A 26,974-nucleotide genomic window follows, 5' to 3' on the forward strand; every position below is an offset into this window, starting at 1 on the left:
TTTTGCACAAGAGAGAGAGAGAGAGAGAGAGAGAGAGAGAGAGAGAGAGAGAGAGAGAGAGAGAGAGAGAGAAGGAAACTATCCCAAGAGCTCGTGTCTACACAAAAGTTAGAGAGAGAGAGAGAGAGAGCTTCAGTAGTTCACACATTGTACACACATGCAGCTAACGGTCAAATTCAAGGACCCGACGAGTTGTTTATAAGACTCGCCATACTTTTCTAGGGTTTGTTCAAGATGAGCTCGGCAAAGCGAAAGCGGGATGCAGAGGCATAGAAGGCCGTGCAATTGGCAGATGCACAGGAGCAGCTCTTGCTACTGCAACGCAAACTTGCCAGACGTGACCAGCTTGACGAGCAGATAGAAGATCTACTCTTATATTAAAAATAGTAAAAGCAAAAAGTGTGGAGCCTGAGCTCCTCCGTAGGGACCGAGAGAAGATCGAATCTCTAATACAAGAACGTGAGCGCATGGCAGAAGGTCTTGATGAAGTGGCGACCATTCGTTCCCAGATCAAGGAGATCGAAACTCTAATACAAGGTAACAAAATGCTTGGCTTCGTTAGCTTTTAATGCATATGTCTAACTTTGCTGCATGCAGATCTCTCTGCCCCCTTCGACTATGGAGGAAGAGGGATTGTACAAGGTTCAGATGCAAGCTGACGAGCCGTTATATGATTGTTGCTTCCCTGCTGTTGCACAGCCGCCTCTTCCCCTCTCGTTAGCCCACCCCTTGTTTGGGGAGTTTCTTGATGATTTCAGCAATGTGAGTGCCCCACTTGATGATGATGTGTGCCATGGCAGCCTCTCACTCCCTTCATGAACTGCTTCTACACTGAGCACGGGTGAACAAAATGGAGATGAGCTAGGCCTAACCATGCCCTTCTCAATCAACTCATGCACTTACCGCATAATCTCCTCCTGCTGAGCTTGAAAAACTCTATAAGGGGGTTTATTAGGCGGTGAACTTCCTGGAAGAAGTTCAATTGCATGGTCATCATTGTGTTGTTCAGAAGGTAATTCACAAGGAATGTCGTCAATAAAAACATCTTGAAATCCCTTGAGAAAGTTGGATAACTCTAATTCCTTATGATTTTCTATATTTTCTTTTGCTAAAGCATTAGGTTCATATTAAAAATCTTTAACAAAAATCATGTACACAAAAATAGAGCTCTTTATTGACTTATTGAAAGCTTGCGCATATACATTGGGTATGGTGTTACCCAACTCCTTAGCATCTATGTACATATCTTTTTCCCTGAACATAAAGTAGATTTTCCTTTTAGGGAATTTAACATTGGCAGCCATGCGATCAAAGCATGGTGCCCCTAGGATTACATCTTCGTGCTTGAGAGGAGAGATAAATATGTCCTCTTTGTTTACATAGCTTTGGATATGGATCCTCAATTTCCCAAGTAAGGGAGTGACTGAAGCTTCTTGGCCTTTGAAAGCACCATCAGCGGGTAGGACATCTCCCATCTCATAGCCTTGAATGCTTAGCTTGGTGGCCAACTCTGTGGATATGAAATTGTGAGTAGAGCCAGAGTCAAAGAGAATAAAAGCATCATGTTCTCTTACGTTTTTCCAAGCATGGCATAGAGGAGATCCTTATTGGTGAGCTTCCTCTTCTTGGATTTCGACCAAGGTAGCTCTAGGAGGCTCATTTTGTGTATTCTTCTGGGGGCAAGCATGATAGGCATGCCCTTGCACCCCGCACTTGAAACAGCGGTTATCTTTACGATAACGCTGAAGATCTTCAGGAGAGAGTTTATTTTTGCCTTTATAAACTCCCTTCTCCTTAGCTTTGTTGTTGTTTTGGCATTGCCTTTAAGAGACTTTTGTACATTGTCCTTCCCCTTAGACTCATTGTTACGGTCCTTGTTCTCTGTGGGCTTAAGATTTTTCTTAGCCCCTTGTTGGAAATGGATTCGTGAAGCCACCATGGTATGGTGTATGACCGCGGATATGGTGCGTGGCCTTTGGGAGTTGACATACTCCACCATATCTTCAGTTAGACCCACACAAAATTGTTGTTTTTTCTCTCCAAAATCCATCTTTTTGATGACAGTGGCTTTGAAATGTAAGTCCTAAAACTTGTCTACATATTTGTTAATAGATTTGTAGGGAGAGAGCTTCAAGCTTCTCCATTCGGTGAGTACTTTGTCTTTGGCATCAATAGCCAAAAAGTGCTTCATGATGGAATCTCTTAAAGCTTTCCATGTACGTGGGGCTTCACCGTTTTCCCGTAGGCTAGACCACCATTGCCTGGCGGACTTTTGAAAATGCATATCTACATGGTGTAGCTTTGAGGACTCCGTGAAGCTCTCATACCCAAACGCCGCATCGAATTGTTGAATGAAGGCCAAGACTTTGTCCGTAGCACCAAAAGTGCCATCATAGGTAAGGAAAGAGATGTTCTTTCCTCCCTCTTTGAAGTTCTTGAGCTTGGACGACCTCTTCCACGCGGCATAGAATTCCCTATGGACTCTTTTTTTTGGTGGTTCGAAAGTTGCACCATCGCTTTCTTCAGAAGATGAAGAATTTGAGGAATATGGAGAAGAGGGTGACCTCTTTCTCACCTTTTTCTTGCTTTGTTCCTCCTTGTTTCCACCATCACTTTCTTCATAAGAGGAAGAGGATGAAGAAGATGAAGAAGAGGGTGACCTCTTTCTCGCATTTTTCTTCTCTTGTTTTCTGTCATCCCTCTTTGAATTAGGGTGTGGAGAAGTGTGAGATGGTCTTCTTCGTTTAGGAGGTGATGGAGAGCGTTTTGCCCGCCGTCTTCGTGGAGCCATCTTCGCCGAGGTGGTAGGAGATTCACTTCTTTCTCGTTCTTTTGGTGAGGGCTCTTGAGTTCTCCTTTGGGAAGGAGATGCGTCATCAAGAAGTAAATTTTTGAGCCCTTTGTATGGATCTCCTTCTTCTTCCCGAATCAGAGAGAGGCCTCTTTTGGAAGTCTCACAAGGAGGCTTCCTAGGTACTCTCTGTTCTTGGCGGGGAGTTTGGAGAATCCCATGAGCACGAAGCTGCCGTTGCACTTCACTTTGGAGGGATGGATTGTTGATGACTTGTTGAAGCCTAGAACAAGGTAGTTAACAAGCATAGGGGCATCATTAATAGCCTGCTCATTAGCAAAATCAAAGCTATCAACATTAATTTCACTCTCTTTATTATTGTCAGCCATTATAACAACTTTTAGGTGTAAACTTTTTTAGGTGTACCTTGGCACTTCAAGCCCTACTTGCTACTCCTCTTTACCCCTTTAGAAAGCACTCAAGCTCCTTAACTGCAAGGAGTAGACGAGAGGGTCTTTCAACACCAAAACAGTTTCGGCTCCTGTCAAGCTTCTAATAGCTCAATAGTGGTTAAGCCGTAAGCAACCCCCGTACTATTAAGACTATATAGCTCTCGACGGTGATGCCCTGTTATCTGCACGAAGCCTGCCACATAGCTAGCTTGAGGACCTCTCTTCTTGAGCAAGAAAAGAGAAAACCTTGGGCTCTGATACCAATGTAACATTTAATGGCCTAGTAACTTGTGTGTAGCAAAAAATAACATAAACATAGTGAACATTTCATTAGAATAGATTCCTAATGAGCATAGCAAGAGTGCTTGGATTGAGAGAGCAACAAAAATCATAACACCTAGTTAGATCGGCATGAACAATACTTCAAAAGAGAGAGAGGTGAATTAGATATTAGTTATTATGACAATTTGTAAAGAGGAAAGTTCAAAAAATCAAATTAATTTATTGGGTTTTTACACTATCTTTCTCTATTTTGGAGTGAAAGGTTTCCCATCTTAATAGCGTGTCAATTCCAGTTTCAAAAAATGTCGGTTGAGGGCATGACAATGTTTGGGAAAAAGCACTTTTCCAAACATACAAAATTCCCTCCCTTGGTTTTGCCAAGAGGAAATTTTAAAAAATCAAGTTAATTTTTTGGGCTTTTACATTATTTTTTTCTATTTTGGAGTAGAACATTTCCCTTTTCCCTTGGCCTCAACCGGCATTTTTTGAGATTAAAAACAGCACGATAATAAGCTGAGGCACATTTTTCTTGAATACTGGGACACAAGCAAAAGAAAAAATTCTGCCCAGAAACTGGCAAAAGTAGTTTAAATAGCCACGAAGAAAGATTAAATTTCAATAAATATTTCCTCTTCACAAAATCAAGGAAAGAAAGTTTAAAAGGGAAAGAAGCTTTGTATGCTTGGAATCCGCATTGTTTTAGCAAAAGTGCAATGGCACATATTGAATAACACCTATGACTACGTGTGTGTAATTTTTGAAAGAATCTCTCTCTCTCTCTCTCTCTCTCTCTCTCTCTCTCTCTCTCTCTTTCTCTCTTCTTGAGTGTGTGTGTGTGTGTGTGTGTGTGTGTGTCTGTGTGCGTGCCACAGCCGAATAAGTATATACACGTTTATATGCGAACGGCGGTCATCTCTCTCTAGCCTAACCTCTGCTCCTTTCTGCGTCATCGCTTGAGGCTGTCCTTGCGAGCTCCACGAGACTACGCTTCATGCGGGTTCTCCGTCTCTATTATTTAGTGTTCGAGGAAAATGTTTCCTCGCTTAATGTCGTGCCGTTTTCAATTTCCAAAGTGCTAGTTGGACGCAAGGGGAAAAGGAGAAATTCCACCCCAAAGTAGAAGAGAATAGTGTAAAAATCTTAAAAAGTAACGCAAATTTTGAAAATTTCCTCTTGGCAAATTCAAGCAAAGGAATTGTTTATGCGTGGTAAAATGCTTTGTCTCGAACACTGCTATTATTATAGCTTGTGTATGACGGTGCTGTCGAAGGTGACATCGTGCTGCCTACAATGGGAAACAGGGCTAGACTTTCAAGTCGTGACGTAGACTTGCAGAGGAGAGGAGTTTTCTCGTGCCACAACCAGTGTTCAAGAAAAATGTCTCTCAGCTTAATATCGTGCCGTTTTCAATTTCAAAAATGCCGGTTTAGGGCATGGAAAAAAGGAGAAATTCCGCCTCTAAATAGAGAAAAATAGTGTAAAACCTAAAAAAAGTTACCTTATTTTCTAAAATTACCTCTTGGCAAATTCAAGGAAGGAATTTTACATGTTTGGAAAAAGTATTTTCCCCGAACACTGGCCATGACATTGTCCGTGCCCCACATGTTTCTGCAATGCAGCCTGTGGCGCGTGCGAGTGTGGAGTTGCTTTTCTGTATGACAGAAGACAACGTACTGGCAGGCTTGCAGTGCGTATTCAGAGATCCACTGTGTACGTCTATCGCACGTGTCAATGCAAGAAACTTGTTGATACACTGTGTGCGAGCCACAAATGGTTCCAAGCACACAACAAGCCTAAACTAGTAAGCTCAAAGATAGCGATGGTGTGTCACTCACCGCTCTACGCCTGTTGTCGTGGAGGATTCCTTGCCGCGTAAAAGAGGGAGACGCCGCTATGCCGCGCTCAACCGCTTCGTCGCTATCGTGCGGCCGCAATGCTCGATCGTACTCTCTCTCTCTCTCTCTCTCTCTCTCTCTCTCTCTCTCTCTCTCTCTCTCTCTCTCTCTCTCTCTCTCTCTCTCTCTCTCTCTCGCATACACACACACACACATAAGGAGATGAAGAAGAAGAAGATGGAGATGGAGCAAGAGCACTCTTCAATTGCACAAATGAGAGAATGAGTGAATTTTAGGTTTAGTTGACTTTTATATGAGCTCGCCCCATTCACACTTGGGCGCCCATGCTTAGCCAACTAATCCCTTGAATGTTCCAGTTAGAGTGCGTCTCTCATCGGCGATCACTCTTACCCTTTTCCTATTGGACCGACAAGCCTGGTACCTGACTCTACCAAGTCTGTCATAGGTGATAGGGTGTCTGTGAGCCGTGAGGGTTAACATGCCTCCCTTGCTGATGTAGATTCTGTCCTCGGAAGCTATTGAGTTGAAGCTCGTTCGACAAGGTGGAAGAGAATTTGAAATGAATGTCCTTAGCCTTCTTCATTCACTGCAAAATCAAACAACATTGGCACAGTAATTGCATTCTCATATACAATTAAAAAGCATATGCAGTTTTAGGCAGACAGATTGATTGGTAGCATAATTCTAAACCATTTGTCAGCAATAAACATTAAATTTCAATATAATCACACGCATAAACAATTGTAAAGGTAAAAATTAAACAAGTCTGAGGTCGCTAATTTAACGATCGAAAGGCACTAAAGATCGACTATTAATACCATGGGCAAGCTTCTCAATTTTCTCTGGTCAATTAAGTTGTTTAATCACGAGAGCCAAGTATTTCATGTCTGAGGGCTGACTAGAGGCTATACCTAGAAGACCTTGTAGTTAAGCTATGATAAAAGGAATTTCTTATGAAATCATCGCCTGACTAATTACCTTTTCTTTGACCCCCCAAAGTCTTTTCACATTGTTTCAATTTTGATGTGTGTGCTTATCTTGTATGCCTTGGGTTTTTTGCTTTTCAAGGAAAAGCACCCACACTGGGAACCTCTAGGGCTCTAGTACCATAGGCGATACATGTGAGTAAAGTACCAAATCAAGCTGAGATTTCTCTTCCAACTTAAGATTTTACATTGTGGCACTTTGATTATTATTATTTTTTCGTTTGTTTCCAGCATTTTAACTTTGTAACTTTGGGGGGTCATATAACATTGTTACCCTCCCCAGGCTCATCACAGTAGTAAACTCCCTTTATAATACTTAAGCAAAAGGTCAATAGAGACTAAGACCACTAGAAATCCCTAGTACATTTCACACAATGCTGCATAAATCGGATTAAGAACCTAAGTAACCATTGATAATTAGGAAGGTATACCCCATGGTATTAAGAGAAGATCGCTAACGCCTAGCTTGGTCAGACTAGCTTAGTCAGACTGCTTTATTTTTCAACCTAGACAAGTGATTCTGACAAAAATTACATGGAATTTAATGTTTGATACTAAGCAAATGTGTTGAATATTATGCTACCAATCACAATTAAACCAGACAAACATGGATGCAAAAAGATAAGGGACAATGCTAATGGACAAGAAACACCTATTTGTGCTAATGATCGCGCTTGATTTGAAGTGTGAACGAGAGAAAGATTCCATGAAGGTCCAAATCCTAACAACTGTAACACGTTCCTGTACACACTAGGAAACCCCTAGGAGGCACATCAATGGGAAGAAAGAACTTTGCTAATCACTAAACTCTAAAACCGAAACACTCCTATCATACTAATCTTACCTACCCTTCATCACTCAAGTGATGAGGATCAAAGGTGTTTGATGACATAGGTTTTTGTTTCAGTGTTCCGGATGTAAATGTGTAGGTCTGGGTCAATGTTTTGACTTTTATTGTGCATACTCATTTGCTAATTGCTCTTGCTCTTTATTATTTTTGTTTTTTGTGAGTATAAGGCTATATATATACATTCCCTAAGATTGGAAGATTGAGAGGTCAAGGAGGAAGGTTGAGAGGGAAGCAAGTGAATGATGACTGTGAGCAAACACTCCCCCCTTCCTTGGGTAGATCATACCGTTTGAAATGTGCTCGTCACCCTTTGAAACCAATTGTTCTAGTTGGTAATAGGTGAAGGCTTTAACCAATAGTTTTCGACCACCCTATGCATTTCATCTAGTTGCAAGGGTGGTAAGGTACTCTCCCAGGAGTGAACTTGAAGTGGTTCATCAAGTGATTCTTGAACACTGGGAGGTACAATGGATTCCTTTGTAGCTTCATGGAGGTCCACTATTGTAGGTGGAGGCTGTGGAGAAGCTTTTACCTCTATGAATGCATTACATGAGGATCTAGAAGCTTCATGGGACTCCCCCCTTCTTGAACTAGGTGGAACAAATTGTTCTTTCTTCGGTACCCAAACTAGCTCTGGAGCGGGTGTGTAGCATTCTGTGATTTTTTTCTTTCCACGATCGTCAATTCGTTTTTGAGCTACATAATTGGGTTCACATGGGTCAGGTGACAGGTAAGAACACAATCTACGTTTTGGCACCCAGATTTGATCATTTCCTTGATAGTAGCCTTGGGCTTCCAATAGTCGTTTAGGAATCCACCGCCACATTTCCTTACATTTCTTGGAGCGAGTGGGACGTTTCTTACATGGCTTTTGTTTTTTAGCATCAACCATGGTCGTTAAAGAAGCTTTAGGGACCCACTTGTATGTTTTCTTCGTTATATTAGGATGAGTCTTGTCAGAAGCTTTATGCATTTCTTGTAGAATATTTAAGGGTACGGGCATTTCATCCCCCTCAGGTGTTACCTAGGTCGTCCCCCTATTTCCCCAAGTGTCTATGGTTGCTGCTAGGTGGACCCAATCCACTTTGTCTGACTCAATCATCCCAGGTAGTACATCCATATAAGGAGAATCTTCCCCAACATCAGTGTCCGCTTTACCCGTGTAACAATACTGCAATGGGGCCGAGTGAACTGTGGTGTCAGATCTATGATCAGTTATAAACCTGTTTCCTAGGGGATGTGCTCGACCAGATACAAGATCCACTCGAATGACAGAATCTTGGAACTGCAAGTAGACATGGTTTTTAGGCTAGTCATGCACCATTTTTGCTTCCCTCATGAAAGGACGTCCTAAGATCATCTCCGATGCCATAGTGTGTTTGGAGAAATCTATAACAATGAAGGTAATCTATGTCCAAAGACCTTGATCTTGAGATCTTCTAGCATCCCAATAGGTTTAACAATAGACCCATTGGCCATCTTCACTACTATGGTTGTGGTTGCAAGGTGAGGTCTTCCCATAGTTTCCCAACAATTTTTAGTGACAATGCTAACCCCAGCGCCACCATCAAGGATTCCCTTCACAGTTAATCCCTTAGTAGTGATTGGTATGGTCGCATTGAATTCATCACCCTCAAAGTATCGTCCCAACTTGTTAACAGGTATTTCTATAACAAGGTTCTCATCTAGGTTGGGTTGTGGATCTAAGTGCTCCTCCTCTATTGGCATCTCCCTAGCTCCATCCATCTGTACAAATTGTGGTAGCCCAAACTTTAGTTCTCCATTGAGGAAGGCTCGAAGAGCTGAGACTAGCTCAGGGTCTTTATATAGTTTGGACATGATGGTGGTTCTAACTTCTGAAGACATGAAATCCATCAATTTGGCATTGTTTAACGGCACCTTTTGGACTTCAGTCCCTTGACGTGGGAAAGATGGGATCTCCATTTCTTCGATAGGATCAGGTAGTCCCTCTGTAAACATTCTTTCCATCAAGAAGTGAGTACGCCCACTTTCCCATGACTTTATGTCACTTTCTTCTTGGATGACACTAGGTATGGCTAAGGGTCTATGGACTTGGTGAGGTTGTTGTTGCGTAGGGAACACGGTGTATGTAATCTGGATCTGCATAGGTGCTGGTTCTAGATCCCTTTGGGTATGTTCTACCAAACTCCTTAATTGCTTGACTCGCTCGATCTCCTCTGTAGGGTTTGGATAAGTTCCTATCTTCTTCTTGGATCCTGGCCATTGTGGCTCATGAAGATCTTCCTTGTTGGTTTTTATCTTAGTGGTCGTTTTGTTCTCCATGGTTTCACCTAAATCAGAATCCTCTTCAGCGTCGTTCATATATATGGGGTCGTCACCAGTCCCTATGTTGGTCTTTGAATTGGGGTCTGACTTCCCTGATTTTTGCGATCTCTTCCTTCGTGTTTTCTTCTTTTTCTGAGATTGGGCAATTGATGCCGTGTCTCTTTCCTCAAGAATATAATTTTGTTTTTGGAGCATCGATCGTGTGAGTACGTTTACTTGTACCACATGTGTACTTTGTGATGGCTCCTCGGTAACTTCAATCAAGTTTAATGGCGTGATCTTTGGTGCATTTGGATTATTTGGACATTGGGCAATGAAATGATCTATGCCACATCGATTACACATGAGTATCGGCATTGTAGACATGCTCTCTTGATTGGTTTGCATTAGTGTGGCATTCTTTTGTAGCCTAATAGGACACCCGGCTACACGATGTGAGCCTCCACACTCATAGCATTGAAGAGGTGGTCTCTTAGTAGTGTAATTGGTATTTTGGCCTCTTGCAGCAAGAGCAGCTACTTGATAGACAGGTTTGACTTGTCCCCAATAGTCCTCCATGTAGTATTGTGGACTTTCTTCGAGCACATCCATCCCATAGGCAATATTAGGATCTATATCTTTCTCTACCTTCCAAACAAGCAATAGATGACTCACAACCCACTTGATTCACAGAAGTGATTCTCGGATGTGGTGGTTGCGGTCCTAGCAATGGATGTGGTAAGGGTGTTCTTTGAACAACATTTTGGTCCCTAGGGACCATGTGTTGTGCTGTTTTTTCAAGAGGTGGGACCGGCATCAATGCAGGCACTTCAGGTCTGTTTTTCCATGCTAAGGTTGGTCTATTGGCCATCGCGCGTTTAAATACTATGCAATCCTTAGCTTGATGACCATACCTTCCACAGGCATTGCAATTCCCATTGGATTTTACTCTAAAAGTAGGGCATTCACTGGTACTATGTGGTCCATAGCATACTGAGCACCATGTTGCTCCCTTCTTGGATACATATGATTGTTTTGTGGAGCACGATTGTCTCTAAGACTCTCTTTAATAGCCTTGGTGAGATCTGCTAAAGTCATCTCGGATATCTTTGGCTCCTTAGCAATAGGCTTTAGGGTCATTGGCTGATGCCCTGATGCTTGCGAGCTAATAGATTTGTGCTCAACAAACACTCTTTCTCCTTGAATCATTAAATTATCCTCCAATTGGATCGCATTGGTGGTGACTGCTTCCCAAGTGGTGATACCTCTAATGACTAGGCCATTGTAGATATCCTCATGTCGTAATCCCCTAATGAATCTATCAAGAAATTGATTATTATTGAAGCACTCATTTGGATTACAAGGAGAATTCAAATGCTTCAAGCGACTAATAAAGTCTCTCACCGACTCTCCTTCCTCTCGTTGGGCTTTCTAGAGTTGAGAGGCTACACCCCAAAGCACTCCGTCTCGTATGTATTCTTTCAAGAACAATCTCCTAAGAGTAGGCTAAATCATTTTTTCTTCCACCCTTAGGGTTCTATACTAATCCCCTGCCTTTCCACTTAAGGTTGGGCTTAAAGCATTACTCTTATGCAGGTCATTGTGTTCTCCTAGAGAATCACATATTTGTTCAAACACTTCGATATGCTTTCTCACATCCCCTTCTCCACTAAATTTTTGTGTGAGCTTGGCTATTTGTACTGCCTTACTTCTAGGCTCTCTATGGCATGTTACGCATATTCTGAGCAATAGATGGACCAATAGCTTGAGCAAACGTTGCTAAGTCACCTAAGTGAGCAGGCACCGTGGGTGAAGGTGCTCCAGAGACTACATGTGGAGTAGGTATTGGCATTGGTCTTGGCGCATAGGAAGCCCTTGGGTTCCACGTATGGTACGGTGTGGTGCCATGTGGTGGTCCAAAGTTCATATGGGTGGCTCTGGGCATAGCAAACGTCGGATGTGACATGCTAATGCTAGCCGGTATGGTCCTATGGAAATAAAAACTTGGGCGTTGTGGTTGTGGAGAATAGGTAGTTGAAACAATGGGAGGGTTAGGAACTACATGAGTACGAGGACCCATGGGTGTATATGATTGGTACACACTTGTAGGTACTGTTGCAGGCATTGAGCTACCATGTAGCAGTGCTTTACTAACAAATGAGATCCATGGCGTGTTTCTCGACATGTCCATCATTGGGGTAGGCATGGTAGCCGTGGTGTCATCAAGGGAAAGATGAGCTATACTTGGAAAGGTAAAGCTATTACTTGTGGGCTCAGATTGCACTGAGACCCCTAGCGAAACAACATATGGAGGATCCATCGGACTTACAGAGGGAGTCTCCATTTGCGATAAGGTCGGTTGTTTAGCCTTCCTTGTATCCAAGAATCTCATGAGACCCATTGAAGGCATGTGGATCCCCTTGTTCTATCTCTCTAACTCAATCACCCTATGGATGACCTCACAAACTCTTTGTTGTTGATCCTCCACACTAGTAGCACCCATTGTGGATTGTAGGACATCTAACCAACCCACATGATAGGTGTGACATGTGTATAGGTCGGTCAGAGTTTCCGTTTGTAGTTCGTACTCCCATTTCTCATTTAAGAACGCTCCATCTAGAATTGAGGTGCTAGGGGTGTCCTTTGAGCTAGATGCAATGTTGTTTTTTAGGGGTTGGCCCTTAGCGGTTGCTAAGTCAGGAGCACTCGATTGCTCTCCTAGCAAAGATATTGACATAGGAGCTTTCGATTTTAACTCTCTTTGTTGCTCTGCCTTGTGCAAGCTCTCAATTTCCTTTTCCCTTACTGCAAGAATATACCGCTCAACCTCTTGCACTTCGGCAAGGCTTCTACCATCGGGTAATATGACCTCGGAGGGAAATAACTTTGAAGAGTCAGGAGGTGTAGTGAATGAAGTATTCACGTGCACATTCTCTAAGGGCATAGGGTCTACGTTGGTCATGAATGGAGAATTTACTTCCCCACCCCCCTCATTTACATCATTAGCTCCATGTTCGGAGCAAGTGGGTCTACTAAAGGTTTCCTTCAAGCGGCTAAGCACACTCGGACCGGACTGCGGGCCCATGGCATGCATGTCTTGGATTGAGCTATCGGGATTAGGCACTGGGAAACCCGCCATGACGTCGTAGTCAGAGGAAGAGTCACTAGCCGCTATGTTCGGGTCTTGGTTTGTACTACCTTGGGTCCCTGCCGAGGGCCCGGAACCTAAAGTAGGTGGATATTGAGAACTCGCGTAAGTTGAAATTCTCTCTAGTTGCTCCGTCTCTAGCACACAACTAGAGCGCAGATGCATGTGCCTTTGGCACCCTACAAGCGTCGGCGAATAACCTCGAAGGTTAACCACTTATTTTTTTAGGCGTCCGTTTTCACTCGTTTTTTATGTTTTTTAATGATCTATTTTTTGATTAAAGTGTGTGATAGCTCAAAACGAGCGTATCACTCAGAGGGTCGTGGTGTGCTTTACAGCACAACGTTTGGTCACTTGAAGCTCCGTTGGTCCTCAAAAAAGTCGATTTTTAGCTACGTGTGAAGCTAAAATACGTAATTTTAAAGGACGATTGAGGCCTGAGCCTGAGCGTGAGCTTGAGCTTGGGTCTGGGAGATATTCCCGATCCCGGTCCTACCTTTAATTTTTTTTAGATTTTTTTTTTTTTGGGATAAGGTTGCCGTGGCCTGCGCGTGAGAACACACACTCTACCTACCTATTTACAACTAATACACCTACTGTTACACACTAACACACTTCATTAGCTCTCACAGATCTACTTCCTACTTACTGTACTTTGCATTACACAGAACTAACAACCTTAATACTAAGACCTTATCACAGAGAGAACACAGTAACCTTTCAAAACTTCATTAATAAATAAATACACAGTAGCAACACAAAATCCTTCTTCTCAACACACACACCTTCCTTCCCTTCCTTTCCTACAATTGAATTGCACCACAAAAGAAGCACAGAGTGCCATTCAAGCTTAGTGTATGGCATTCCCCGGCAACGGCACCAAAAATGTGCACATCTGTCGCACGTGTCAATGCAAGGAACTTGCCGATACACTGTGTGCGAGCCACAAATGGCTCCAAGCACACAACAAGCCTAAACTAGTAAGCTCAAAGATGGTGATGGTGTGTCACTCACCGCTCTACACTTGCTGTCGTGGAGGATTCCTCGTCGTGAAGAAGAGGGAGACGCCGCTACGCTGCGCTCAACCGCTTCGTCGCCGTCGTGCTGTCGCAATGCTCCATCGCACACACACTCTCTCTCTCTCTCTGTCTCTCTCACTCTCACGCATACACACACACACAGAAGGAGATGAAGAAGAAGAAGATGGAGATGGAGCAAGAGCACTCTTCAATTGCACAAATGAGAGAATGAGTGAATTTAAGGTTTAGTTGACTTTTATATGAGCTCGCCCCATTCACACTTGGGCGCCCATGCTTAGCCAACTAATCCCTTGAATGTTCCAGTTAGAGTGCGCCTCTCATCGGCGATCACTCTTACCCTTTTCCTATTGGACCGACAAGCCCGGTACCTGACTCTACCAAGTAAATAATACAACATCTGTCGTAAGTGATAGGGTGTCTGTGAGCCGTGAGGGTTAACATCCACTCTTTAGATAGAAAAGGAGAGAGCTCATTTTAGACTGATAGGCAGGCTAGGCTGGCCTCGTGAGTCGTGGCGAGTCGTGACTCGTTTAGACTGCACGCATGCAGCCCAAAGGCCAGTACCCTTCTCCCTTTCCATAGATCTCCCACGCGTGTAAACACAGGGAATGCTAAGCATGTCATGCAAAATTTTGCATGGAGCCATCTGCGTTCAGCCTCGCGAGTTCACCTGCAGCGACCCTTTGCGAGTTCACCTGCAGCGACCCTTTGCGAGTTCACTTTGCAGCGACCCTTTACATGGACGCCATCCATCAAAGTCCGCCTAACCTAGCCCAACACTAAGGCCTTCCCTTAGCAGGTCACAGAGAGAGAGAGAGAGAGAGAGAGAGAGAGAGAGAGAGAGAGAGAGAGAGAGTCTACACACACAAGTTTCATAGAGAGAGAGAGGAAGAGAGAGAGAGCGAGCTTCAGTAGTTCACACACACATACATACGTGAATTTTGTGTATGTACCCAAGGAATTGCGTGCCAAGCTAGATCCTAAGTCCAGGAAATGTATCTTCATTGGCTATGGTGTAGATGGTCAATTTGGCTATCGTTTATGGGATCCGGAAAGTCGATCAGTGATCCGTAGCAATGATGTTGTCTTTAATGAGACTAAGATGCATAGACAACCAGTGAAAGAGGTTGAATTCCGGAAAGTGACATTTTTTGATGTATCACCTCCTGTCCAGACAGCTCCCGAGCCACTTACTACATAGGCTAGTACGAGTTTTGATCAGCCGCCCGCGAAGATCTCAAAGAGTCTCACATCCACCAGAACATTTTGTTCCAGGCGTGGATTTTGTTTTGCTGACAGATAGTGGTGAGCCTTCTTGTTACAAAGAGGCTATGCTAGCCAAAGATAATGTTCAAGGGAACATGCTATGAAGAGGGAGTTGTCCAGTATTGCAAAGAACAAAACATGGAAACTTGTTCCATTGCCAAAAGGTAGGAAATCATTGCCTTGTAAATGGGTCTACAAGAAGAAGATTGACAATTACAAAGCTCGTTTAGTGGCCAAAAGTTTCAAGCAAGAATATGGTGTCGATTTCTAGGAAATCTTTTCTCTAGTGGTCAAGATGACCACACTGAGAATGTTGCTTGCTTTGGTTGCCACTGCAAATATGGAGCTTGATCAAATGGATGTCATTACAGCTTTCTTACGTGGTGATCTCGAGGAAGAGATTTATATGCAGCAACATGAAGGGTTTGTGCTAAAGGGAAAGGAACATTTGGTATGTAAACTTATGAAAAGTCTCGATGGCTTGAAGCAATCATCGAGACAATGGTATTAAAAATTTGATGCATTTATGCGTTCCCTAAGCTATAAACTCAATAATGAGGATCCATGTCTTTACGTGAAAAGACAACCCAATGGACAACTTATTATGCTTATCCTTTATGCAGATGACATGCTTATTGCTGGTCATTCCAAGAAGGACATTGTTGACTTGAAAACCAAGCTGAAAAGTCAATTTGACATGAAAGATTTGGGTGAAGCCAATCACATTTTGGGTATGCGCATTACTCGTGACAGTAAGAAGAGGTTGTTGCACCTTTCTCAAAAAGAGTATGTGCACAAGGTTCTTGATCTTTTCAACATGCAGAAGGGGAAGACTTTGAGTACTCCTTTGCCTACATATTTGAAACTTATTAAGAAAGACTCTCCCAAATCTGCTGAGGAAAAAGATGCGACGGCTAAGGTTCCTTATGCTTCAGCTTGTGGTAGTCTCATGTATGCCATGGTGGCTCCAAGACCTAACATTGCACATGCAGTGGGAGTTGTCAGCAGATTTATGTCTAACCCTAGTAAAAAGATTGGGATGTTGTCAAGTTGATTCTCAGATACTTGAGTGGCAGTGCAGATAGACAGTTGTGCTATGGTCGTGGAGAGTCATCCATTCAAGTATTTGTAGACATTGATTATGCAGGTTGTGTTGACAATCATAAATCAACAATAGGTTGGACACATTTGCTGGTTCTGCTATTTCTTGGAGATCTGTTCTTCAAGACTGTACATCCATTTCTACCACAGAGGCAGAGTATGTTGCATTGAGTGAGGCATGCAAAGAAGTTATTTGGCTTGCTTGCCTAGTGAAAGATCTTGGATTGGAGCAATGTACAACAGTTCTTCATTGTGATAGTCAGAGTGCTATTGCCTTGGCTAACAATCTAGTGTTTGATTCCAGAACAAAACACATTGATGTGCGTTATCACTTCAGTCGTGAATGCATGGCAAAAAAGATCCTTGATTTAGTGAAGATTCCTACGTTAGAGAACACAACGAATGCACTCACTAAAAGTCTCTCCATCCATCAGTTTTGGCACTGTCGTGAGTTGATGGGCATTGGGTGAAGAGTGGTTTCTTTGATTCTTATGGTCTCCCACATTGGCCATCAAGTGGGAGAATGTTAGGTTTAATGACCATGTGGCCGGTCGCCCATCACTAACTGCTACTAACCCTAAGTGTACAGCTATACACTTGTGTGAGCCACTAACACTAAGTACAATGTGTATTGTCCCTTAGTGCATAAGATAGAGAAGAAAGAAAGGGGGAACACAGTACATGTCGGCTATCCCCCTCCAACCTGTGTGTGTGGCTATGGTGGTGAGTGTGTGAGTGTATGTGTGCATCTTCCGCTTCCTCTGTGCTCCCGACTCCTCTCCTTCATCGAGGTACCGTGTGCACAAGCACGTCCTCTGCACTCTTGCCACCGTGCACAGCTACCTTAGCTTACCCTCCAGCTTCCTCTCCGTTATTCAATAGTGACACTTCCTCCCCTTTCTTCAGACTATAGTGATAGTATAGGACTACCATCCTCACATACATCAGTGACCCTGAGCTCTTCTCATCCAAATGCTTTGCTAGCCTTCCCAACAATGGCACACCTTCGCTCATTATCGTCTCCACCAGAACTCTTGAATCCCTCCTCGCTATGCCGCCGAAGCTGTTCACCGTCGCCCACCCCACTTGCCATGACTCCACATTGTCTCCCATCCCCCTCAGCACCTTCTTTGCTAGCTTCACCTCCTCCACCCAAGATTCTTTCTTGGATCTTCCCAAAACCCTGCCATATTTATCGTAGCCTGCGATAAGACACAACCAAAACCCATTGGAATGCGGCATCACCACATCAAGAAGACCTGGTCTTGTGTATTTACTTGTTGGAAAAATGCACCATCATACCTTGGCGCACTCAATCATCACTATTGATGATACAACTTTTGTTGCCTTGTCCCCCCCCCCCCCCCCTCTCTCTCTCTCTCTCTCTCTCTCTCTCTCTCTCTCTCTCTCTCTCTCTCTCTCTCTCTCTCTCTCTCTCTCTCTCTCTCTCTCTCTCTCTCTCTCTCTCTCTCTCAATGGCCACTCCTTGACACCTTGTGCGCTGATGACCTCTTCACCGCACTCAGTTGAGCTCTACTCTCTCCACTGGGCGCTAGCCAAAACCAAACACATAGCCTCTCTATGGTGGTGCCAACTAGGTCAGCTTCAACCTTTTTCCCTTTTCCTACAATGCCCCCTCAGAGCAGTAGGCCTTCCATCCATGAGCCTTGAACCAAAACCACACGCCTGCCTGCGCATTTTGCTTGCAAAGATGAGCACGCCCCTTTTGACATTGTCTCGCCCCTTTGTGTTGAAATCCGTTGATGTCCTTTCTAAAAGCAAGAAGTGCAGGCAAGACACAACAAATCCTCCAAACGCACATGATGGTATATACTACCTACTACTATAGTAGCAACTAACCAACCAAAGAGCTTATTGCAAGGAGAGTTGCTTGCACCCACATACTCTTGCAGGAGCTCAAGGTATTGCAAATGATACTTAAGGAGGCTCACGGAGTCCTTGAGCAATGCCAAGCCTAGTCTAGCCTTGCAAAAACAGGTATATTGAAGCCGCAACCACTTCAACAGTCGCTCGTCGCTTGATTGAAGCTGCCCCCTTGTTTGTGGTCATGGCTATGGTTGCAAAGTCCGTACTCTCCACATTGTGCGGCAACAATCTTCAACGTCAAGATGTTGAGCACTCCCTGGATGTGAGCTACCATAGTTTCTCTAGCGGCCTCTTGCCTGCTTTGGCTAGAAGCATTAGCCATCTCCACGTCAAGAGGCAATTTGGTAGCTAGCAGAAGGATTGTGTGTCGGGATTGAGGCAAAAGAGAGAGTGATGAGTCAAAGGACTCTGATGGATACTTTTCCTTGTTGTTTAGAAAGAGAACAAAAAAATTTGAGAGAGGGAGAAAGAGAGAGCGCACACGCACTTGACTCAACAATGTTCCACTACCAAACTACGAAGAGAGTGAATCAAACAAGTCCATCATTAGATTTACACAGTGGTCGTCTAAATGAGTGTCCACTATCTCATTTCAACCAATCAATATTTTAGATCTATCAAAAAAATCTTGAAAATACAACCCCAATGCCCACTTTTTTTTACTTGGTGAGCCGAAGGCCCTTTTTGCGGTTTCTGAACGTAGAAGCCACCACGTGGCATTAGATTTAAATTATTGAAAAAACATCGCTGCAATGAAAAGCTCTGAAAAAACTACGCCACCAAAAGCAAAAGATAAGTAAGTTTATCTCGGTTTATCACCAAGTGATAAGCTATTGAAGCAAAAGATAAGTAAGTTTATCTCGGTTTATCATTAAGTGATAAGCTACTGAAAGTGATAACTACCAAGTGATAAACTAATGAAGCAAAAGATAAGTCAGCTTATCTCGGTTTTCTTGTAGAGATAAGTCAACTTTCTTTTCATCTCTTAGTGTCTTAGCATATAAGGGCGTGGTCACACGAGAACTGCCGGTACCCGTAGCACTGACAGCTTGAGGTTGCAAGGTAGCGACTCTTCGGTGACCTGATAGAATTTGATGACACCTAAGTACATGCATAAAAATGCATGTTGTTGCATGCCCTACATGGCGAGCACACTATGGAATTTGCGCTCTAGCGCTTCTGAGGCAAAGCTGGAGTAACTCTGCTTGGCGGTCACGCATTAAAATCATTCTCGTTCACGTTTTGCAACTATGCCAAAATCAGCATAGTTGTCCATGGCATACATAGTTGTACTAAGCAACATTACTTATTTGCGTATGACTAGAAACAAGGCTTAGTAACTAGTGCAAATAACTAGAAACTAAGCGAACGTTCAATGTAGAAAACAAATCCATTTCTCTTGAAAGTGAGATCATTGTCAAAGGCATCGATAGATCTTTACGTAATAGTAGTTCGTCAGATGCACGTTTGGATTATTGATAAGCGGATTGAATATGGCGCCTTCCGCTATAGGGACGCCAACCTCAAGATACCCATTGTCATGTGCAATTAGGAAGCACAATACATAACGCGAGTCAGTTAGCAAGGAGGCAAGAAGACATAATTGATGACATAAGCATCTTACATCACACACACACACACACACACGCACACACAGAGAGAGAGAGAGAGAGAGAGAGAGAGAGAGAGAGAGAGAGAGAGAGAGAGAAGCTAATACTGATCAGAGGAAATAAAACATAAAGTTACATCTACATGTTTTGTGTATGGTAGGGAGGACATATATATTCACAATACTGCATGTTTCAATTGCACAAGCGCGACTCCAGCTCGACAACACTGCAAGGTCCATTATTTGCATCCAATTTCCCATGTACATGTGTTTGCTTGGCCGTGCAACACATAAACACTACGGGGCAGTGCACGGCTTTCGTTTCTTATAATTTTTTGGAGAGACCACAGTGCCAACTCTCCACCATACTTTTGTATGGCACCTCTGTATTGCATGCACTATATACTTTGCACTTCCAGTCCATGACATTTCATTGCAAGACGATATGTTTAACTATTCACATTACTTTTTTGTAGTTTGACTCAAATATCAGCCTGTAGATTAGACAATTGAAAAGAAGCAGTACAACATTGTAGGTAAGTAAAGCACCTCATTGATTGTTCAGTTTATTCATGCTTTATCTATTTACTTGTTTTAGAATTTTTCGCATTACTTCCTCTGCTTTGGTTTATTTAGATCTCGTTTTCAGAAGTATACACTCGATGTCGATCACCATCTATACACGCTAGTTACACACACAACTCTTTGCATATAACTGCTAGCCAATGCATGTGATGTATTACAGTAGTGAATACACAAGTGGTGAATGCATGTGGTGTATCACAATAGTGAATTCAACTTGTACGTCTTTACTTTAGCCCTAAATAATTGATACCATATTAGGTGTTTAAATAATTGATGCCATACTATATATGTCCTTGTTTCTCCCGTACTAGGTGTCAGTATGAAGCTCTCAAGACCTAGAAGATTACAGACCAAGCGCCAATAAGCTAGGGAGAAAACTGTAGCCAACTTGAAACTAGCTTACCATCCTCATACTAGGTCATGGTTTGAAATTATTGCATTGTATAAAGATTGGAGTATGCAATGTGACATCTTTGCTGACAATCTAGAAATTATGTATCCCTCTTGTGTAATGCTGCTAAGTATTGTTGTCACTGCTCCAATGGCAGAGCGCTCAACAATAATATAGAAATAAGGACATCAAGAGTGTCTATTTCATTTGTTTATTGACCTCGTTTATCGCTATATATGTGAGGTATGCCGCTATTCTATTTCATTTGTTTGTTGACCTCGTTTATCACTATATATGTGAGGTATGCCGCTGCATCTACATTCTACTACCAGTTCAAGATACAAAGCACAAATCAACAATATCTCCTCTCTACTCATTTCAAATGAGTGATATTTGGACATAAAAGAGGCAGATATTATAATTATGTACGAGATATCCATGTTAACCTAAATGACTTTTGACCTTATCGTAAGACAAAATATAATGTAACGTGTAGTACATTGGCAGATCCCTTCAACAACAAGTATATTCTCTTGCTCGGTGATCTTGCCCAGCTACCCCAGTTTGTAGTCGTGCACGAGAGCTTTGTAACATATGCCATATCACAAGCTCGGTCCACTGGCTACACACAAATTTCTACAAGATGTCATGCTCTGTAAGACATGCAATGGACCTTGAACTGCTTCAGTACTTGACCATTATTCGTGAAATAAAACTACCCGTAGATAAGATCAATTGTACCTTGGGTGCATGTATTATAGATGAAGCGCATGTGCATGCCTACATCAACAACTCTACTACGATAATTTATACTCACAGATCAGATGTCCAACACTATAACAACCTTGCCTTGAATAAGTTGTACAATCAAACTCACATTGCAAAAGTTGAAATGAAGGCAAACGTGGATAAGATAAATGTCCTTGAGTAGTGGCTCCTAGACCCTAAGGTGAAGGAATTGGATTCGATTGCAATTCGTGTGCACTGCATGATCACTGAAAACATCAACTTGACAACCGGTGCGACAAACAGTGCAACATGCATTGTTGATGTCATAACACAAAAAACATAAGGTGAAGTTACATGTATCAATATCCTCATTCATTATACCGGGAATAACTACAAAGAAGAAAGGCAAATACAGACAACTACACATTAACCATCCTGAGCCTCAGTCCCAAGGCCTCAAACAACTTCAAAGGTGGAGAGAGCTAGCGGGGAATGAGGGTAGGGAAGAAAGAAGAAAGGCAAAACACACTCGACATCCACCTTAAAAAATGCAAGCTAACGTTCTGTGCTACCAACCATTCGATGAAAAATTTAAAATACTTTTTGTTTGCAAGAATTTACAAGTACCACATGCTTGGATATAATCTCAACTTTAACCATCCCTATAATCTCTCATAATTGATGCACTTAACTTTGTCTCCTCCTATAAACATTATAGCACTTTTTAAATGTATATCCCTTTCATAAAGTGCAGGCCTTGACAAATTTTTCATGCTCTTGTTCTTTTTAGTGCTAGATGCTAAATGTCAATTTGTATATGTCTTGTTACTTCGTTAGGGTAGTAGCCTCTTTCAAATCCATGCCCTCTCGTTAACCCACGTGGCATCGCTTTTTCAAACGGCTTCAATACTGCATACTTATTTTTAACAGGTCGTGCGCGCTTTATTACAGGTAGCACTGCTCCCTCTCGGCAACAGATGCAGAGCGAGGGCCTCTCTCCAAAAGGAATGTGCCGCATGCATCTTGAAGGCATCTGGCGTCTGTCCGATTCCAGAACCTTGCTTTATACACATTTGACAACGGAATAAAAGGATCCCCTCCCAGAGGAATGTGCCCCAATGGATCTGCTAGCGACCATGGGATGACCTTCCAGCAGTTACACACTGATGGAAATCAGTCTAACAGCTTCTCAAATGCTACAACTCAAGTATGATGGCCACCAGCGGGGTTTGCACCCAATTATGAGTTGTAGATATATGTGATGCAGGCAAGAACAGGATCTTCTTGCTCCTGGAATAGTATCTGAATTAACATTGCAGGAAATCTACATTTTTACACGTTTAAGAACTACTATGGTTTAATTTCAGCAAGAATTAGCCTTGTGTTGGGACCCTCAAGAGAGTGTGCCTTATTTTCATGATATTCGCTGATTGGCAAAAACCTGATCGTTAAGCATTTTCAGACAAAATATGATGGGCAGGACGTTGACATGGATGAGAGTATGCATGCTCGATATGTCTAGGATGTCTCTTGTACTGCTTTGATTGCAAGGTATACTCAACATGGCTGTGGCAAGGAAGCTTTGGGTTCTTTTCACAAGATTCAAAGCAAAGACCTGCAAGTACTTTGAAGCCTCCACATGCATGAGATAATTCATGATGAGAGTGCTATAGTCAAGGGTTGTTCAAAAAGTTCAAGATACAATACATGGCATTGTCTTGGTCAATATGTATGCCAACTGTGGTGTGCTTGAAAAAGCACGAAAACTACTTGAGGAGCTCCCTGTCCAGAATGTCGTCTCTTGGAATGCACTAATTGCGGGATACACGCAACAAGAGCAGCGCCTAAAAACTCTTCGCTGTTTTCAATAGATGCAAAGTGAGGGCCTCTCTCCAGATGCAACCACATAAGCGTGCACCTTGAAGGCATGTGGTTGTACACAAGATGCCAACATGGGCTTATAAATTGACTCTGATTTGTTATGGCTTATAAATTGACTCTGATTTGTTAGACAGGGGCTGTTGCAAAAAAATTGTCATCCTTGGCAATGCCTTGGTCAAGCCGTATGCTAAACGTGGTGCAATTCAAAAAGCACAACACGTGCTTGTGGAGCTTCTTGTTAGGGGTTGTTAAATTTACTATGATATTGTTAGTTAGGGACTGTTGCAAAAAGATGCCATGCTTGGCAATGACTTGGTTGAGATGTATGCTAAATGTGGTGCACTTCACAAAGCACAAAACATGCCTTTGGAGCTTCTTGTCCCGAATGTTGTCCCTTGGAGTGCATTGATTACAGGATACGCGCAACAGGAGCAAAGCCAGAAAGCTCTCAACTGTTTTCAGCACGGATGGAGAGCAAGGGCCTCTCTCTAGATGCAATCACATACGCGTGCATCTTGAAAGCACACAAGACACTGGTTTGGGCTTAAAAATTCACTCTAATATTGTTAGTAAGGGGATGTTGCAAAAAACTGCCATGCTTAGCAATTCCTTGGTCGATATGTATGCTAGATGTGATGCTCCTATGCGGGATGTCGTCTTTTGGAACGCACTGATTGCAAGATATGTCCAACAACAGCTGGGCTAGCAAGCTCTCGAGACTGTTTTCAAGAGGTGCAAAGCAAAGACCTTTTTCCAGACGCTGTCACCTATGTGTGCATCTTGCAGGCATGTTGCTCTATGAAAATTGCTCTCAAAAAGAGATGGCGTGCTTGGCATTGCCTTGGTCAATATGTATGACAAATGTGGGACACTTCAGCAAGGGTTTTTTTATAAAACTTGTCGTGCTTGGGAATGCCTTGGTGGATACGTATGCTGAATGTGGTGCACTTCAGAAAGCCAAAACGAGCTTGAGGAGCTTCTTGGCCCAATGCATTGATTGTGGGATAAGTGCAGCAGGAGCCGGGCCTTAAATCTCTCGGCTGTTTTCACAGGATCCGAAGCAAGGGCCTCTCTCCAGAAGCAGTCACATACGCGTGCATCTTGAAGCCATGTGTGTCTACACAAGATGTCGATATGGGCTTAAAATTTTGCTATGATATTGTTAGTCAGGGGTTGTGGCAGAAACAGAAAGCTCGGCTGTTTCATCGGATCCAAAGCGAGGGACAGAAAGCTCGGCTGTTTCATCGGATCCAAAGCAGGGACAGAAAGCTCGGCTGTTTCATCGGATCCAAAGCGAGGGCCTCTCTCCAAATGCAATCACATACTCGTTCATCCACAAGGTATGTGTCTGTACGCAAGATGTCGATATGGGCTTAAAGAATGTTGTTAGTCATGGGTTGCTACAGAAAACTGTTGTGCCTGGCAATGCCTTTGTTGATATGTACGCCAAATGTGGTGCTCCTGTGCACGATGTGGTCTTTTGAAATGCATTGATTGCAAGATATGCCTGACAACGGCCATGCCACGAATCTATGGGTTGTTTTGATCAGGTGTGAAGTGAGGGCCTTCTCCAGATGCTATCACCTACGTGTGCATCTTGAAGGCATGTGGCTCTATGGAAGAGGCTCTCTAAAAGAGATGGCATGTTTGGCACTGCCTTGTTGATACGTACTCCAAATGTGGGACACTTTCACTAGGGCTTTTTCATAAAATTGTTGTGCTTGGCAATGGCTTGGTCGATACGTGTGATGAATGTGGTGCACTTCAAAAAGCACAAAACGTGCTTGAGGAGCTTCATGTCCCGAATGCCGTCTCTTCGAGTGCATTGACTGCGGTAATGTATGCCAATTGTGGGACACTTCAACAAAAAATTATCGTGCTTGGCAAACTCTGATATTGTTAGTAAGGGGTTGTTGCAAACAATGGCCATGCTTAGCAATGCCTTGGTTGATATGTATTCCATATGTGGTACTCCTATGTGGGATGTTGCCTTTTGGAACGCACTGATTGCAGGGTATGCCCAACCATGGCCGGGCCAGCAAGGTCTGGGTTTTTTTTAGCACATGCAAAGCGAGGGCCTTTCTCCGACCTTTCATGCTTGGCAATGCCTTGGTTGATACATATGCTAAATGTGGTGCACTTCATAAAGCACAAAAGGAGCTTCCTATTCCCACTTCTGTCTCTTGGAATTCATTGATTGCAGGATACGTGCAATAGGAGCACGGACAGAAAACTCTTGGCTGTTTTCATCAGATCCAAAGTGAGGGCCTCTCTCCGAATGCAATCACATACGCGTTCATCTACAAGGCATGTGTCTATACGCAAGATCCCAATATGGGCTTAAATATTCACTCTGATGTTGTTAGTCATGGGTTGCTTCAGAAAACTGTAGCGCCTGGAAATGCCTTGGTTGATATTTGTGCGCCAAACATGGCGCTCCTGTGCGGGATGTCGTCTTTTGAAATGCATTGATTGCAATATATGCTCGACAACGGCCGGGCCAGGAAGCTATGGTCCCAGATCAAGGAGATCAAAACTCTAATACAAGGTAACAAAATGCTTGGCTTCATTAGCTTTTAATGCATATGTCTAACTCTGCTGGATGGAGATCTCTCTGCTCCGACCTACATTGACAGGGTCCTTTCTGAGGGCTCCCCTTCGACTGTGGAGGAAGAGGGACTGTACAAGGTTCAGATGCGGGCTGACGAGCTGTTATATGAGTGTTGCTTCCCTGCTGTTGCACAGCCGCCTCTTCCCCTCTCGTTAGCCCACCCCTTGTTTGGGGAGTTTCTTGATGATTTCAGCAATGTGAGTGCCCCACTTGATGATGATGTGTGCAACTTTGTTGTAGAGGTTTGCTTCAGTGTGTTAGGGAGGGCGCAGGTGTTTCATAATGAAGCAGAGTTCCAGATTGCTTTTAACCGGAAAATGGGAGGTTTTCTTGGTCATACTGTTGCAGTAGATATGATTACATGTCAAGCGAAAAAAGTTATGACTGATGCAACAGTAATAGCAGGTGACAACTGGGTAGCCTTGGGGGAGCTAAAGTTGGAAAAGGGAGGCACATTGGCACTGGGGCTTCAATCTTTTGCCTTATATGTTGGCTCACTACATGCTGAAACAGAGCTGCTTCCATGCTTCTTCATTGAAGTCATCGGCGCCACCATCAGGATAGGAGGCCTCGTTTTTTTTGAGAAAGTGGCATGGCAGCCTCTCACTCCCTTCATGAACTGCTTCTACACTGAGCATGACCGGACGGATATGGCTACACTCTGCAGGGCCATGCGCGCTTTGAAGAAGGGACTAACTGCCTTGCACTCCTACTATATAGAAGCACATCCATCGGTTAACACAATCACCCCCAAGGATATTCCCTATCCTTTGCAGGGGAGGCGGAGTGTTAGGATTGGCAACAAATTGATCTTCATTGTCACTCGTGACGATGGAGAACGCAGGATCTTTAAATATTGCAGGCAATATGGAGAGGAAGTCCATAGGAGCTGGGCAGAGGCAGGCTGGGCCCCCTTTTTGTTTCATTGTAAGCCAATCGCAGGGGGCTGGCTGGAGGTGGGGATGCATTATCTTGCAGATTGGAACCCTTCTTTGTCTTTACTCAAAGCTATGGATGGGGCTGCAAAGCACGAACTACAAGTAGCAATAACTACAGCATTGAAATGAGCTTTATCCATCCCGATTGACGGCTGCCAAGTAGCACATGGCGATATGAGGCCACCCAATGTCATGATCAAAAGAGACGATGGGGGGCGGCTTCGACATCAAATTCATCGACTTTGATTGGGCCGGGAAAGTTGGTGTCGCCAGGTATCCTCCTTT

At 43.3% G+C, this 26,974-nt stretch overlaps 1 pseudogene; it reads left to right on the plus strand.

Moving 5' to 3' along the window:
* The first annotated feature begins 234 nt into the window (after window positions 1–234).
* Window positions 235–26,561, plus strand: LOC147448908 (uncharacterized; annotated as a pseudogene).
* The last annotated feature ends 413 nt before the right edge of the window (window positions 26,562–26,974 follow it).

This window comes from Adiantum capillus-veneris, chromosome 10, assembly GCF_014529385.1.
Source record: "Adiantum capillus-veneris isolate H3 chromosome 10, ASM1452938v2, whole genome shotgun sequence".
Taxonomy (NCBI): Eukaryota; Viridiplantae; Streptophyta; class Polypodiopsida; order Polypodiales; family Pteridaceae; genus Adiantum; species Adiantum capillus-veneris.